This window comes from Portunus trituberculatus, chromosome 43 (genome assembly GCF_017591435.1).
Source record: "Portunus trituberculatus isolate SZX2019 chromosome 43, ASM1759143v1, whole genome shotgun sequence".
Lineage (NCBI taxonomy): Eukaryota > Metazoa > Arthropoda > Malacostraca > Decapoda > Portunidae > Portunus > Portunus trituberculatus.
The window spans coordinates 19,306,690-19,324,933 of NC_059297.1; the positions used below are offsets into that span (position 1 = coordinate 19,306,690).

At 40.0% G+C, this 18,244-nt stretch overlaps 1 long non-coding RNA gene across 1 annotated transcript; it reads right to left on the reverse strand.

Moving 5' to 3' along the window:
- Positions 1 to 5,168: 5,168 nt before the first annotated feature.
- On the reverse strand, positions 5,169 to 17,570 carry LOC123518243. The gene is made up of 4 exons (XR_006678728.1): positions 17,529 to 17,570; positions 17,159 to 17,285; positions 6,001 to 6,104; positions 5,169 to 5,306 (listed from the first exon to the last, which is right to left on the reverse strand). It is a non-coding gene; the product is annotated as an uncharacterized LOC123518243 (long non-coding RNA).
- Between the last annotated feature and the right edge of the window lie 674 nt (positions 17,571 to 18,244).

Here is an 18,244-nt window from a genome sequence, read left to right on the forward strand (position 1 = left end):
GCTTCCCTACCGTCCTTGCTTCTCGTGGTGCCCCGCCGCCTCACCGCCCTGACAGCTCGGAGCATCATACTACTGCTACATGGCCACGCACTGACGCCTCGTGGGCCCATGTCGCACGCAGGGTCTCTACTCACCAGGCTCGAGCACCATATTTCTGCTACAAGGCCACGCACTGACTCCTCGAGGCCCCATGTCGCACGCAGGGGTCTCTACTCACCAGGCTCAGCACCATACTTCTACTCATGTCGCACGCAGAGGTTACTACTCACCTGGCGAGGACCCGACCAACCAGCTACCACAACACTCCCACTATAGAACACCTCGCTCACCATACCAACGTGGGTGTTATAACTGTGGTGAATATAACCATCATCAGGAAAAATGTCGATTTGATCATCGGTTGCGGTGTGCAATATGTTACCAACTTGGACATAAGGAAAAACTATGTAAATATTATGGTCAATAGGGGGTTGGCGAAGAAGACACTGCCGCATGTTGCACTAATGGTTATAAAGGGATAAGGTTAAGGTAGATCACATTAATGCACAAAGTTTATTAGCCAGCAAGGAAGAAGTGAATCTACTCATTAACGACAGAGAGACAGACATATTATGTATCAGCGAAACTTGGTTAAGTCCTGCAATTCGTGACGAACATATTGCTATTCCAAATTATGTTTCATATCGGTGTGATGCAGGAAGAGGAGGCGGTGTATGTATATATGTCAGAGATGTATTTAAGGTTACGCCTGTAAAAGTTAACATTGAAAGGCCGAAAGGTGTGGAAGACGTTTGGTTGGCGGTACAGAGTAACAAGTTACCCACTGTGATAATCGGTTGCCTTTATCGCCATCCTAAATCTGTTTCCGACACATTTAATTACATTGAAGATGTTTTAGATTTTATTAATTTTAAGAATAAGCCATTTTTTCTTTTAGGTGATTTTAATGATGATCTTTTATCAAGTAAAAGCAAACTCAAACAAATTCTTTTAAATGCAAAGCTAGTCTCTTTAATCTCTAAGCCAACCAGGATCACAGTCACCTCTGCAACACTGCTAGACAATATAATTACCAATCAACCGGACATAGTACTGGATTCTGATACAGTCCCCAGTCCTGTAGCTGATCATGAACTGATCTCAGTAATTGTAAACCTGAAGAAGCCTAAGCGCCTGCCTATAATCAAAACGTTCCGTGAATTGAGATTTTACACACCGGATGTCTTGTGTGGTCACTTGCTACAAGATATGCCTTCCTTGAACAGTATTTTCAGAACAGACAATGTTGACACGCAAGTCAATATTTTTACAGCTATTTTTAACAAATGTCTAAATATCTGTGCACCTCTTGTTACAAAAATGGTTAAAAGACCATTCGCACCCTGGATGGATGATGATTTACGGTCTCTTATTCATGAGAAAAATAAAATACATTTGTCCTTGAAACATGATCGTAACAATCTCGAAATTCGTGGTGAATATAAAGAATTGAAGAAACTGGTACGAAGTTCACTTCATAAAACTAAATCTGAATACTATAATAAAGAACTTGGAAACAACAGAGGTAATACTGCTGCAATGTGGAAAATTATAAAGGAATTAGCCCCAGTCTCCAAAAGTAAGGGTCCTGTAGCTATGAGGGAGGATAAAGAAGAGTTAACGTCTATGGCCAACAATTTTAACAGTTTTTTTGCAAATGTTGGGAAAATAACTTTCAATGAATGTCAAAGGAATGTTCCAAGAAATTCTGATTATAGTATTCCTACTTCCGATACCAGTACGTACCCCCTGTCTTTCGACCTCAGCCTGTAGATAGTGACACGATTATCTTAATCATTAAACATATGAGAAATAGTGACTCGCACGGCTGTGATGGCATATCTTTGCGGTTTTTGAGAGATTCTCTGACAGTTCTCATACCTTACCTAACCTGTATCATAAATACCTCTATTGTAACAGGAACCTTTCCGTTACTCTGGAAGCAAGCAATAGTGGTTCCAGTCTATAAGTCAGGTGATGCAAATGAGCCCCAAAACTACCGACCTATATCTATCTTGCCCGTTATATCTAAAATTTTAGAAAAGGTTATTGCATCTCAGCTAACTAAACATCTCGAAACCAATAATTTATTAAGTAAATCTCAACATGGGTTTCGAAGCCATCTATCGACTGAAACGGCGCTCATGACAGTTGCTAATAAACTGTTCGACAATATTGACAAACGTAAAATATCTCTTGTCACTTTATGCGACCTGTCTAAAGCTTTCGATAGTGTCAGCTATAAAATTCTAATAGATAAACTGCATAAGTTGAAAATTGACAATTTTTGGTTTGATAGTTATTTAAACAAAAGATCACAGTGTGTACGAATGGGAAAGACTCTCTCTGATAAATTAGAAATTACATACGGTGTCCCTCAGGGATCTGTGCTTGGCCCAATCTTGTTTTTAATATATGTTAACGACTTAACACATTTTATTTCTGACTGTATAGTAGTACAATATGCTGATGACACCCAGTTTATTCACACTGGTAGTATTGACAATATTGATGACCTAATGTACCGAAGTGCTACTACCTTTAAAATTGCTAAAGATTATTTTAACGTAAATGGCCTATTGCTTAATACTAAGAAAACGCAGTGCATGTTTGTAGGCAGCAGATCATATATTTCAAAGATACCTCCAAACACTTTTTTAAAGGTCGATGGAAGTAAGATAGCCCCTAAAGATATGATAAATAATCTTGGAGTAAATTTTGACAAGTACTTGACGTTTGATAAACATATAAATAACATTACCAGAAAGAGCTTCGGTACGTTAGTCTATCTAAATAGGATTAAAGACTACCTGAGTTCTGATGCAAGAACAATTGCTATAAACTCCCTTGTATTAAGCTCAGTGAATTATGGTATGAAAATATGGGGATCTACTAACGCAACTCAGCTACAACGAGTACAGAAAGTACAAAACTTTGCTGCTAAAGTTGCACTGAATGGAGGGACTAGGCGTGACCACGTCACTCCTTTCCTGAAAAAGCTTGGATGGCTAAGAATTGAATATAAATATAAATATGAATTATGTGTAATGACTTATAACATTTTGAATGAGAGAATTCCGCACCATATTCTTCCCCTACCAAAACTCAGTGATCTACGGCTTCTTCCTACCAGACAACAGAATCAACTGTATATCCCTCACACTAACACACACACTGGGGCTCGCTCAGCACTGGTGGCCGCGCCACGCCTGTGGAATAGCCTTCCCGCTTGTCTCAGGAATGCCGCCACCGCTTCTTCTTTTAAACGACAGTTGCTACGCCACTTTTAGTGCAACAGTTTAGTACTCCATAACTATTGTACAAATTAAGTGTTTTTCTTGTTTTACTATGTTTTTAATTTATTTTGATTATTTGTAGACTTAGTGTTTTATTTTTCTTATATAATTTTACTCATTGTCGTTTTAAGACATTAGTTTTACCGTTCTAAAGATTTTAGTGCAGATAGTATAGTCTATCTACTTTTTATGTATTTGTGATTTTTCCTATATAGAACAATCTTAAATATTGTTTACATGTTGCCTGACCCAATGTTTCTATGCTGTAAACACCATGTAAGGAATAACCATTGTATTTTATAATGGAATAAATATTCTGACTCTGACTCTGACTCTCTCTCTCTCTCTCTCTCTCTTACTTCTTTTATTATCACATTTTACAGTTTTAAGTCTCCTGTATCCCTCACAATTTCTATTTTAATAATCATTAACATGACAAACTACTTTATAAAGCTGTTTATTATCATTAATTACTTATATTTAAAGTGATAATACTGATGATTTAACTGTGCATTATATATTATGTATACTGAATAACCATTGGAAAATGGAAATAAATCTCTGAATCTGAATCTCTCTCTCCCTCTCCAAGTAATTATCTATTACTCAATATCACTGCTAGCCATCTCCTCAAAGAATCTTGAAAACTTAGTGAGCCAATAACTATCTGCCTTCCTAGAGACCAACAAACAGTTCTCCAACATGTAATATTGTTTCATGTAGAAATCATCTACAGAGGCCGCCCTGATGTTTCGTAAACACCACGTAACACCCTCTTAGTGTGAGAAACATACCCGGGGGTTTCGAGCAAGCGCCACATACCGTGCGGTGGTTCCCGGGTGGCCTGGTATCTTTGGAATGTTCCAAATATACTATGGTGTCCACTTTAAACGGTTAATATACGTGTGAATAGCCGCACTACGTGGTCGGTACATGCATGGTACAGGAAGCGTCCCAGCCCCTTACACAACCTGCCACGCCAGAGCCTTGCGCCGCACTACGCTACGCAAACTCTTCGCGGCTTCCGCCACTGTGTACCCAAGTATTACCATGTATATATATACAAGCTCTGTGGAGACCATACGTCGTATAATGGTCGGGTCGTGCTCGTGATGGCACGAGTTTGAGCCTGACACATGGAAGTTTTTTTTGAGATTGGTGGTGCTTTCTCTCCGACGCCTAGCTAAGGATTGGCCAAAAGCTGACAAATCTGCCTTAATGACCCTTGTGCAGTCAATGGGTATTAAGCTCAAGCCTTTCTTTTACGTCAACAGTTCACGTACTGTCTGCCTGTATGACAGACCACGCACCATTCCATCGCTCCCAGCAGTAGGAAGCATTTCGCCTATGTTTGTCGGTGTGTGTATGCGGTGTTTCTGTGTGTGTCACTTGTGGATGATGTGTTTAGAAGTATGTTGCCTGTCTATCAGTGTTTTCACATTTGCCAATATGCAAAATAAAGATTAAAATGTGCATTTAAGCAACTTAATTTTAATACCCTTTGTGTGGCTTTTTTACTAATAGCAGTATGCAAATGCAATGCAAATAATATATTAAATATTATAATTAATATAAAACTATAGAAAACTATAAATAACTAATTCAAAATCTATTTATAAGTAAACTGTCGTCTCATGTATGTATTATAGGTATCAAGTATTTATCAATAATGTACAGCATTGCTACTTTTATGGAATAAAATTATCCTGAAAATCTGAAATTCTCTTCACGACCTCCACCCCCCCTCTCTCTCTCTCTCTCTCTCTCTCTCTCTCTCTCTCTCTCTCTCTCTCTCTCTCTCATTTCCTTTGTTTATTATGCATGATAGCTCCTTTTCTCTCTCATTTTACGTCTCTTACATCTTTCTTCAACACCATAACATAATGAACTGCTACACTTACTGACACCACCACTACTGCCGCCACGTGTTATACAGACATCCAAGTAGTCTTCTCATATCCATATCCGCACCTACAAAACAAACAAGTATGATAATGTATCAGGGGTGAGCTTAGGTGTTCGTAAGTGCTATGAGGTAAATAGAAACACGAACATATCGAAACTTTCAAATTGAACAAAGACTAAATTTACATAAAAACAAAGGCTGGCAGACATCAATCCTACATCCCAAGCAAAGAACACAAAAACACCTCACAATGAGCACGGTGTGAGCGACAAAGAGCAAAGGACCCCTGGCAAGCAACGCACCTGAGCTTATCAAGCGAGAAGGTTAAACCTAACAAACGGCTCAGTTCAAAAATATAACACCAAAACTAGCTAATAATGGCACACGTGACCTGGTAAGTACAACACAACAATGTATGTCTACGTGATAATAACTAATCGCAATAAAATTCTTAACTGGTCTGTAATCATAGGCTAGTAAATCAGTCACAGACAGAGAGTAATAGTGTCAGATTACTGTTCCCATACAAAAGTACACCATCGTACAACTCTTTTGATGTATCAATATTCAAGGCACTTAGAAAAGCGTATATGAAATAATAAATAACCTGAGACTTTTACGCTTCGTTTGTTTCGTTAAGATTTCAGTTTTCTAGATATGGACTTTATCATGCCTTAAATCCAGCGATTAAAGGTCTCCTCCACCTGTTTATTTTAGGATATCCAATATAATATTTGCTTTCACGAAACGTCTACATACCTCCTCTTTCCGCCATGATACTATTCACCCAGAGCCACGGAGTCCGCCCTTGTGTTACCGAGTGTTCATCCACCACACACGATGCTGGTAGTCAGGGACACTTCCTATCAACGGAGATCAACAAAGAAACGTGCATAAGTCCATCAATTATAGTAAGCAAAGCAATAAGTAACGTATACAAATATAGGTATTTCTGGGATGGTAATATACTATATGTATGATGCAATCAGACGATAAGTAAACTACGGCATAATGACACTAGACGCAGCTTTACATATTTTTCTCCTTTAACACCATTGTCTTTCTTTCGTGTCAATAGCATAAAGAATAAATCACGAGCAGGCTGGAGAGGGACGTCCGCTCACTGGCAGGTAAGCAAAGAAAATGGCATTGACACAGGTCACACGCATGGGCTTACTGATCTTGGGTGGAATTCATGAAACTTGTCGGTAGCGCGTTGCTAATATCAAAGCCCTAACTGATAGCGAAATCGCAACGAGGTCGGAGAAATGGCATCCATGAACACGTGTCGCTAGTGGGGGTGGATGGTGCCAACTGATCGAGAAGTGCTCATTGGCTACTGTGGGTGTGACGTCATCACTGACGTCACGAGCGAAGGCAACCAATCATAAAACAGCTTTAGGTTCTCCCTGGCTGAGGAGTATTATATTGTTTGTAAACTTCGATACAGCGTAATATCCCCACAGGTACTACTCACCACAGTCAACATTTTTGACAATCCTTTCGTTATGCTTACTGAATCTCATAACAATGATCAACATTCGATGCGTTCATCGATACCATTTTCGGTAGGGATGCGCTCGCACGTCGGTAGCGTGTCGTTTAAAGTTTCATGGATTCCACCCCTGGGGCGGGATTTGCTAAAGCTCCCTACTTTAACATCGCATACGAAGAAGATATGAAGACCATACAAACTCCCCCTAAAACGATTCACTAATGGTTTCTTAAAGTCGCCATCTTGGATACTTTCTTTTCAGCTGTATTTCACTTCTCTGGCGGTAGTCTCCGCTAGATGGCATTATTGCATGGTTGACATTTTACCCTCAAACCAATAGCAGTACTTTTTCCTCGAGGGCCATTAACTAATCGGAGGCTAGTAGAAACAAATAATGCGTCATAATCACACGATACAAGAAAGCAGTGTCAGTGAAGCCCAAAAGATGGCTACAGGGCAACTCAATTCACCTATACCAACCAACTCCGATCACTGTGTTGCAACGCGGCCCCATTGCGTGTATCAACATTATTAATGATGGAAAGTATGATCTACAAGTTACGAAACAAGTTTATTACCTCATTAACGTTGGGTGAGTTTAAGAGATGGGAATCAGCCATTGCCAAACATCATTATATGTATACAAGTGAAATATATAAAGGCCATTCTTACATTGCACTGACACTGTTAGGCATTTTCACTCTCTCTCTCTCTCTCTCTCTCTCTCTCTCTCTCTCTCTCTCTCTCTCTCTCTCTCTCTCTCTCTCTCTCTCTCTCTCTCTATCTATCTATCTATCTATCTATCTATCTATCTATCTATCTATCATTATTCAGCACTGTATGTCACTGCCAAGCACTCACACCTCCCAGATCACTGCTTTACACTACATGTTTTTGCAAAAAAGTCACCAAAAAAGTATTAGCACTATCATTGAGCGTCTTTCTGGATTCGCTGTACTAGTACATATATCTTATCTCCTTCCCTCCTCAGGCCACCATCATATGATAATGTCACTTGTTTGCAATTAACCTACATATTTCACTCTCCTTTCCTTTTCAGACCACTATCATGTACTTGTATTTTCATATATAGAGATTCTTTCATCGCTTCTCAGGCCGCTGTCACTTGTTCTTTATTTCAATCTACTTTTCTTTCTTCTAACCTCTGGCTTCGTCATTGTTTACCTCGGAGTTTATGTAGTGAAGAAAAGGCGCTCATATGTCCGTGTTATGAAACTTTACAGGGTCTCGAGAGAGTACTTAACTTTTGAGGTACATACGAAGTCTGTAAGTGTTTAGCGAATAGCTCTTACCATACATACAGACTTCTTTAAGGACTTACGAAATATGTAACTGTTTAGTGAATCCCGCCTCTGACGCATATCTTTCATATTTGACTAAGCTTCCATTAAATCTATGTTGACTATCTATCCTTTTATTGATTTTATTTTTCTGGTAGAGATAATTAAGTACGCATGTGGTGTTATTCCTTTCGTAAATAAGGAATAGCAAAGTGGTGTAAACAGAAAATTTTACACTAGGCAGCCTGGCAAACGACAACTAATGTTTGTTTTTTTTTTTTTTTTTTTTACATTACAAGGGCACTGGCCAAGGGCAAACACAGTGTTGGAAAAAAAAAAATCCCGCTGGTTGCCAGGCCCTGTTAAAAGAAAAGTAGAAAGAGAAACATAAAAATCTAAAAGGAGGGTCCAGTTAACGTAAGAGGTGTCTTGACACTCCTCTTTTGAAAGAGTTTAAGTCATAGGCAGGTGGAAATACAGACACAGGTAGAGAGTTCCAGAGTTTACCAGTGTAGGGAATGAAGGAGTGAAGATACTGGTTAACTCTTGCATTAGGAAGATGGACAGAATAGGGATGAGAAGAAGTAGAGAGTCTTGTGCAGCGAGGCCGCAGGAGGGGGAAGGCATGCAGTTAGCAAGTTCAGAAGAGCAGACAGCATGAAAACAGCGGTAGAAGACAGATAAAGATGCAACATTGCGGCGGTGACTTAAAGAATCAAGACAGTCAGTTAGAGGAGAAGAGTTGATAAGACGAAAAGCTTTAGATTCCACCTTGTTTAGTAAAGCTGTGTGTGGATCCCCCAGACATGAGAGCCATACTCCATACACGGGCGGATAAGGCCCTTGTACAGAGCAAGCAGCTGGGAGGGAGAGAAAATGGACGAAGACGCCATAGGACACCTAACTTCTTGGAAGCTGATTTAGCAAGAGTAGAGATGTGAAATTTCCAGTTTAGATTTTTAGTGAAGGATAGACCGAGTGTGTTTAATGTAGAGGAGAGGGGAAGTTGAGTGTTATTGAAGAAGAGAGGATAGTTGTCTGGAAGGTTATGTCGAGTAGATAGTTGTAGAAATTGAGTTTTTGAGGCATTGAACAAAACCAGGTTTTCTCTGCCCCAATCAGAAACAAGTGAAAGATCAGAAGTTAGGCGTCCTATAGCATCTCGCCTTGAGTCATTTAATTGTTGTTGGGTTGGGCGTCTGTTGAACGCTGTACAACAATCTGGTTGTGTATCACAACAGCTTCCAACAAAATAATACAGGCGAATTTGGTAATGATAGTAATATCAAAATTTCCTTTCGTAAACCAATTAATATTTTCCTCACAGAAAATTGAATGATAACAAAGCTCAGAAAGCTCTCTTGCCCCTCCCCCTTCTCTCTCTCTCTCTCTCTCTCTCTCTCTCTCTCTCTCTCTCTCTCTCTCTCTCTCTCTCTCGTTATTTAGTGTGTGTGTGTGTGTGTGTGTGTGTGTGTGTGTGTGTGTGTGTGTGTGTGTGTGTGTGTGTGTGTGTGTGTGTGTGTGTGTGTGTGTGTGTGTGTGTGTGTGTGTGTGTTAAATGTTTTGTAACTCATGAGCCATCTATTGTACATAATTTTGTCGAACGCTACGGCGCAATTAATTAATTAAATCAGATCAAACCTCTCTCTCTCTTTGCTTATTGTGCATGACAGCTCCTTTTTACTTCTCATTTTACGTCTCTCGCATCTTACTTCATTACCATAACCATCATCCACACCATAGCACAATATTAAATTCTAATTATAACTAGTACCACCACCACCACCACCACCGCTACGCGTATTAAAGATCAAATTCAAATTAAAATGTTTACTGACCAAAAAATCTCCATGGAATATTTAAAATCAACATACCAAAAATTTATAAGGAAGACACATCTTTGAAAAAAAAAAAAAAAAAAGAAACATCACGAATCTTTATGGTCCAACAAAGTAACGTAATACTATTGTAAAACAATAAAGTTCCTGAACTTATAACAAGAAGTCTAAACATACAATTATACTATCTTTAATAAAACTCCAACATAATTCATAAAACTATTCCACCAAATCATAACCCTTTAAAAACAGCGACAATAAAATTTAAAATGCATACAGTCTAAAACATACAAAACACTAAAAAAAATCATTAACAACTTAGATAAAACTTTATATGTACACCCCAATTGATACAAGAAGAGGACCATGACATACTCTAGGCATAATATTTAACTATGCTTAGCACTTAGTACTATCTCAGGTACAAGAAATTGATGACGCATATCCATCAGCTGCCTCCAAGATGTGAACTGGTAACGACCGCGTATATTATTAGTGAGGGGACAAGACTCGAATACATGTAGTTCAGTCTCAACGTTCCCACAAGGGCACAGGCGTTCCTCCACAGGTAGGCGCCCACGCCCGCGTATGTTCCATTTTCCTGTCTCAATTGCTAATTTATGTCCACTTAATCTGAACTGGCTGTATGCAATTCTGTATAGTTCGGAAACATTCTCACTCCTCAAATAACACACATTAACAGCAAGATCTGGATTGAGCAATCGGTATGTCACACACCTCGAGGACGTGGAATCAGAAATGGATCGTTTTAAGAGGTTCAGTTTTCAGAATCATTTATATTGTTCGATATCAAGCTTCAAATATGCTTACATGTCGCGGTGTTTGTAGCGAGAACCAATTTCACAACATGAATCCACGGATAATCCATCATGTATTAGCGTTCTTCCCACAGTCGTTGAAAAAAATTTACGTTGTTTATCAATCACCAAATATTTTAGTGGTGGCAAACCAAGCTCAACATAACAAATATATGTACACGTCATACGAATGCCGAACAGTTGCTTCACAGCCCAGTTGTATAATTTCTCAACAGGTTTCAAATCCTCGTCGAACCATGATTCGCACCTATATAACACTGATGACATTAGAGCAGCATTGAATACCTTAAACTTAGCTCAAAATGTTATGTCCTTATTTTTCTTAAGAAAAACAAATTTAAGTATATGACACATCTTTGCTTCTGCGTGTGCAAGCAAAGCTGATGACAATGCCCCATCAGAAGTAAAGATGCTTCCCAAATATGTGTATCTATAACACCACTCCATTGTAATCTGCTCAATGATAAAAGGTGCTCTTTACTCAAGTGTATGATTCAAGGCAAAGAATTTCGTTTTCCCATTACTGACACGCATTCCATAACCCTTACAGTATTCATTTAATAGTGTTAACTTTCTCCGCATCCCTTGTCTCAATGATGTTGAAAGGATTGTATCGTCCATACATACTAAGGTGTGCAGTCATACAAGAAACCCATCTGCATCACACCCATTTCTTAATGAGACCAATAAGATCATTGACAAATATAATAAATAACAAACATGAAGTTGGGAAGCCTTGTCTCACACCAACTGAAGCTGTCACGATGGTAGCACCAACAATACTGTGGGTTACAGAATACATGCTTACAAGTATTGTCAGCATCACCATGACACACCCCAACATCTTCAGAATTCTAAATAATACAGTGCTTGTAACACGGTCATATGCCATGGTAAAATCTACATAAGTTATAAACAAATTTGTCTTTTCTTCCTTGCCATATCCGTCAACAAACGCAGCGTCATAATGTGTTCGATGCAGCTCCTTCCTCTTTGGTTGCCTGCTTGCTCTCTGTATGGCACAAACCAAGAATTTAAACGAGCACTTAACACTAAATCAAGGAGTTTTGCCAAACAATTGATAACGTTGTTCCCTCGATAATTTACAGGCATCCTCCCGTCACCTCTCTTAAATATAGTGAACATACGAGCATGGCGCCAGGTCGAAAGATAACAACCAGAGGAAGACTGCATTAAATAACGCTGAGATGGTGAGGGTCCATTAGGCTTAACACACCGGGACTGAGATCATCAGGTTCGCAAGACTTATTAGGTTTCATGTTGTTAATTTGAGTTTTCACTTCAGTAACTTGAAATACGTTCATCTAAAATTGGTATCGTTACATTAGTTCTAAACACAGTAGGATTTAAAACTTCACTATCCTGTGGATTATACACATCCTCAAAGAATGTTTTCAATTCCTCATCTGAAGGTAAAATATTATCGTCTGTATTTTCTCTATATTCACCTCGCCAGTCGATTGCCTTCCATATTCTCTATCATCAGCATCATTCATTAACCTTTCCCATCTGTTTAACGCAGGGTCAACAGCTACAAAATTCGGGTTACTACTGCTCCTATTAGCACATCTATATAAGAAATCTGTTAAGGCATCAATATCTGCATTAACCACATGAGTACAGTTGGGAATATCGTAACGAGAAAGTTCTCCTAAAAAGTGTTCTATATTCATCTTGCTGAATTTCACAGGTTTTCTTAAATGGTTATTTTGACATCCTGTTATTTGGCTCATACCAATACTCACACCTAATTAACAAACAGGTATAGTAATGTGTCAGGCGTGAGCTTAATGTTCATATAGGTCATATAAGGGAAGTAGAATCACGAACATAAAGAAACTTTCAAATTGAAGAAAGACCAGACTCATCAAGCACATTCCTTCCACATCTTCAGTCACTTCCTCCGCTCCCTTGCACCACTTAAACATAAGAGTCAGTCAGTCAGTCAAGTGACAATCTGCTACCCTTCCCTCCATCTTGTAACACTCGCCGCGGAGTAAAAAGCTTGCCTTAAATAAAAATTTCATAACTAAACTGCAAAATATTAATCGCTTTTCCTATAGAATTATGCATCCAACAACATAACACACCACTAAAAAAACAGGCAGGTAATTTATCAAAACAATTATTTACGTTTTGTTCCCCATCCAGTAGTGCCTCCGACGCAAGTCCCTCGAGACGAGTGATATAATCGGCAAACAATTTCCTTCCCAACGTCACTCAACCTCCGCCATTCTCGTGAATAAGCTTTTCTGCTCCAACCCATCACTCTGCCTTGTACTGGTCAGTTCACACCACCCGTGTCAGCCCCACATCACTCTCTAACGTATCAGGCCAAATTAATCCTGCACCACGATCTTATATGTCAGTCCAAACTAATTCCATATGCAGCAAACGTACTCGGCCAACTTTTCACTCATCTGTTCTCTGTGAAATCAGAAGCTTTTCATCTTAACTCCTCTCTTACGGACTGTCTTGAATTTCTCAACGCATCTCTTATTATCTTCTGTTAATATTACTATTTCTGTTTACTTGCTAACTGCTTGTCTGGCCCCTCTGCAGCCTTGCTCCTGAGGAATATATTTCTTCTTACCCGTATTATGTCCATTTCACTAAAGCAATAAATAACTGATATTAAAGTTATTCGAGTATAACAACTCTCAACCCCATTTGCTCTTTTGCCTTTCTGGGACTGGCATTTTAACAAACTTTTCTTCTAGTTTCTCTTTGACACTAGAAAAGATTTCGTTTTTGGACGGAGTACTGTCAGGTACTCAAACCCACCGCTATCACGCTAAGCTGGCGGAGTCTGTCAGCCAACCCCTGCTTGTGTGAGCCAGTCACTCAGTCATTCGTCCATCATCCTGCCAGCATTAGTCAGTCACCCACCATTTTGCCCGCCACAGAGTTAATCACCCACCGATCACTCTGACCTGCCAGTCCGCGTCAATCACCACCTACCACCATGCGGCTCAAGGAAAGAAGGGGAATGGATGGCCACCAAAAAGCTGAAAGTATGAGATGCTGAGTGAGGGATGGAAGGGGCGCTGGCTGTTTCTATCTATAAGAGACACACGGCGAAACTGAAAAGTCTACCATCAATGCTGTTAAACGAGTCCATCAAATGCAAACTCGAATACAAACTGTTTGCATAAAATATTTTCCTATACAGGAAAATACACAAGTGCACACAAGACCTTCGCAATCCGACAACACTACCGCACGTGATGCAATACTACTACCAAGGACCGTCGCGGTGAAAAGACTCGTTGCCGAGAGCTTCTTTATGCTGGGGTCACACTACAGCTTTTTTTTTTTTACTACGACGCCCCCGACGGTCGTACAGGCCAGTTTTCTGCGACTACATACGACTCTTCGTAGCGGTTGGGAGTATTTCAGTGCAAGGACACGCAAAACGAAGGACATCCACCTTCGTGGGGTTCTGAAGGTGGATGTTCACTTCTGGTGTCGGAGGCGGCCACTCCATACTCATGTCCAATGGGCCTGCGATGTCTAAGGATGTCCCAAAGAGATATTGCGACGACGATGGGATATCATACCTATCATACCTTCCTCTGTCCCATCGTCTTTGGTGGGTAAACTGAGGCTATTTTTTTTTTTTTTTTAATGGCGACAACGCACGAACGGTCACACTGCTCACGACGATTCTAGCGACAACGTTTTCGTGCGTTACTGCCAAACGTATGTTCAAACCAGTCGTAACTCAGTATTTTAACGACTTTTGATTCGTTCGATGTCGAACGATGTCGTTAGCAGCACGTACAACATCATATGTCACTATAACAGTCGAATGCAGCGCTCTATTGTTGCAATGCTTCTACGATGTTGTGTGACAACAAGGACATTTTACGACATCGTACGATATCGCCGCGTTAACGTACGACTTTACTTACGACATCTTACGAGAGCCCAAAAGCCATTAAAATGACGTCATTGCTACCGGCGAGAGCCCTCAAACGATCGTCGGGGACGTGGTAATCAAAAAAAGCTGTAGTGTTACCCCAGCATAACTGTCCTATAAGTTCGCCCACGTTGTATTTTCTATATCTTAACTTTGAACATGACTATCTCCACAAAGTGGCCCTCACCACCATTTCCCCCAGCCTGTTCTTAAGAAAAGTAATTCAAGAAACTTATCAATAAACGAAAGATGGTTTCCAGACACCTCTGTTTACGATGGAAGAACGACGCTGCATATCTACCGCTACTTGGCAACGCGTATGGCCGTGCGGCCCTGCCGCCCTACTATCATTGACACAAATCCCGACAGGTCCCTCCCTGCTGGTCATGGTCTGGTGAAGTCACTCAAGGATTGAGGTGAAAAAGCGCGGAGGCGTACAGCCAACGTCCGAAGTACCATGTTAGTTATAGACTAGTTTAACTATAACTGCCAACAAATAAACAGTGACTACCTAAAATAGACATTTTAAAGGGGTGGTACTATTGTACTGGAATGAAGAGTAACTACTTCATGAACTTTAAAATCTTTATGCGTTTTACTATTCAGATGTGGTCACCACCAACTCTTCATTGATGGTATGTATGTCGGTGTTGCACAACCACCAAATCACCACGTAAGTAAGACTCTATACGGTCTAAGGGAATGTAGAGAACCATTCATAAAGTATTAAACTATTCATCCATTAATAAGATTGAAATCACCATGTAACTTAAAAATTATATCATCATAACTTAGACCTACTACCGTTATATTACATAGAAATATAGTCACCACTGTGCCTACTTGACACAAGCCTAGACTGGCAGACATCAATTCTACATCCCAAGCAAAGAACACAAAAACACCTCACAATGAGCACGGTGTGAGCGACAAAGAGCAAAGGACCCTGGCAAGCAACGCACCTGAGCTTATTAAGCGAGAAGGTTAAACCTAACGAACGGCTCAGTTCAAAAATATAACACACCAAAACTAGCTAGTAATGGCACACGTGACCTGGTGATCTTCTGGCTTTCCATACTGAGTCTTGGTCATTCTCTTTTAGAGATTTCGGTGAAACTTTTGCTGTAGCGTTAGACATATCAAAAGCTTTTGATGGAGTCTGGCACAAAGCTTTGATTTCAAAACTGCCCTCCTACGGCTTCTATCCTTCTCTCTGCAACTTTATCTCATGTTTCCTTTCCGACCGCTCTATTGCTGCTGTGGTAGACGGCCACTGTTCTTCTCCTAAATCTATTAATAGTGGTGTTCCTCAGGGTTCTGTCCTGTCACCCACTCTCTTTCTATTATTCATTAATGACCTTCTTAACCAAACTTCTTGCCCTATCCACTCCTACGCTGATGATACCACCCTACATCTTTCCACGTCCTTTCAGAGACGACCAACCCTTCAGGAAGTCAACAGATCACGCAGGGACGCCACAGAACGCCTGACTTCCGATCTTTCTAAGATTTCCGATTGGGGCAGAGAAAATCTAGTAGTTTTCAATGCCTCAAAAACTCAATTCCTCCATCTATCAACTCGACACAACCTTCCAGACAACTATCCCCTCTTCTTCAATGACACTCAACTGTCTCCCTCTTCCACAATGAATATCCTCGGTTTGTCCTTTGCTCATAATCTTAACTGGAAACTTCACATCTCATCTCTTGCTAAAACAGCTTCTATGAAGTTAGGTGTTCTGAGGCGTCTCCGCCAGTTTTTCTCGCCCCTCCAACTGCTTACTCTGTATAAGGGTCTTATCCGTCCCTGTATGGAGTACTCTTCGCATGTTTGGGGGGAGGGGGCTCCAGTCACAGTTTTACTAGATAGGGTGGAATCAAAAGCTCTTCGTCTCATCAACTCCCCTCCTCTAACTAACTGTCTTCAGCCTCTTTTTCACTGCCGGAATGTTGCATCTCTTTCTATCTTTTATCGCTATTTTCATATTAACTTCTACTGATCTTGCTAACTGCATGCCTCCCCTCCTCCTGCGGCGTCGCTGCACAAGGCTTTTACATTTTTTAGAGAGCCAGCGCTCAAGTGGGCCTTTTTCTTAATTTTTCTATTTTTTTTACCCTTGGCTGGCCCTCTTCCCTACGTATATAAAAAAAAAAAAAAACAATGTATCTCTACGTGACAATAACTAATTGCATTATAATTCTTTAACTGGTTTGTAATCATAGGCTAGTAAATCAGTCACTGACAGGGTGATAGTGTCAGATTACTGTTCCCATACAAAAGTACACCATCGTACAACTCTTGATGTATCAATATTCAAGGCACTTAGAAAAGCGTATATGAAATAATTACCTGAGACTTTTACGCTTCGTTTGTTTCGTTAAGATTTCAGTTTTCTAGATATGGACTTTATCATGCCTTAAATCCAGCGATTAAAGGTCTCCTCCACCTGTTTTTTGAGGATATACAATATAATATTTGCTTTCACGAAACGTCTACTTACCTCCTCTTTCCGCCATGATACTGTTCACCCAGAATCACGGAGTCCGCCCTTGTGTTACCGAGTGTTCATCCACACTCGTGGTACCCTTAGCCACATTGAACACGAAGCTGGTAGTCAGGGACACTCCCTATCAACGGAGATCAACAAAGAAACGTGCATAAATCCATCAATTATAGTAGGCAAGGCAATAAATAATGTATACGAGAATTGGTATCTTAGGGATGATAATAAAGATACTCTATGTATAATATCATCAGGTGATAAGCAAACTACGGCATAATGACACTAGATAGAAGCAACTTCGCATATTTTTCTCCCTAAATACCATTTTCTTTCTTTCATTAACAAAATGAATAAATAAAGAACTTACAAGCAGGTTGGAGAGGGACGCCCTTTCACCGGCTAGTCAGCACAGAAAATGGCCATAACAGATACGTCAGTGACGTCACACGCATGCGCTTACTGACCTGACAAATATCTTACATATTTGACTAAGCTTGCATTGAATCTATGTTGATTATTCCTTTGTTGATATTTAGTGGTTTTACCCTGGTAGAGATACTTAAGTATGCATGTAGTGTCATCCTTTCGTAAATAAGGATAACAAAATAGTGTAAACTGAAAACTTTACACTTGGCAGCCTGGGGAACGACGACTGATGTACGACAACCTCGTATATTATTACAGTTTCCAACATTTTACAGGTGAAGGTGGTTCATTCGTTTTCATTCGTAAAGCAATTAACGTTTTCCTTACAGAAAGTTGAAACATCACAAAGCTCTGAGAGAGAGAGAGAGAGAGAGAGAGAGAGAGAGAGAGAGAGAGAGAGAGAGAGAGAGTGAGTTTGATTTGATTAATTTATTACACAGAGTCAAACAGTATAATTGAATTAGACATTTGTCAAGCAGGAAAGACAATCGGGACACACACACACACACACACACACACACACACACACACACACACACACACACACACACACACACACACACACACAGTGTAAAACAAAAAAATAATAACATTTACAAGAGTTGCCGTGCAGGGGAAGTTCATCAGAACCCTCCAAAGCGAAGGTGGCGCATGAGA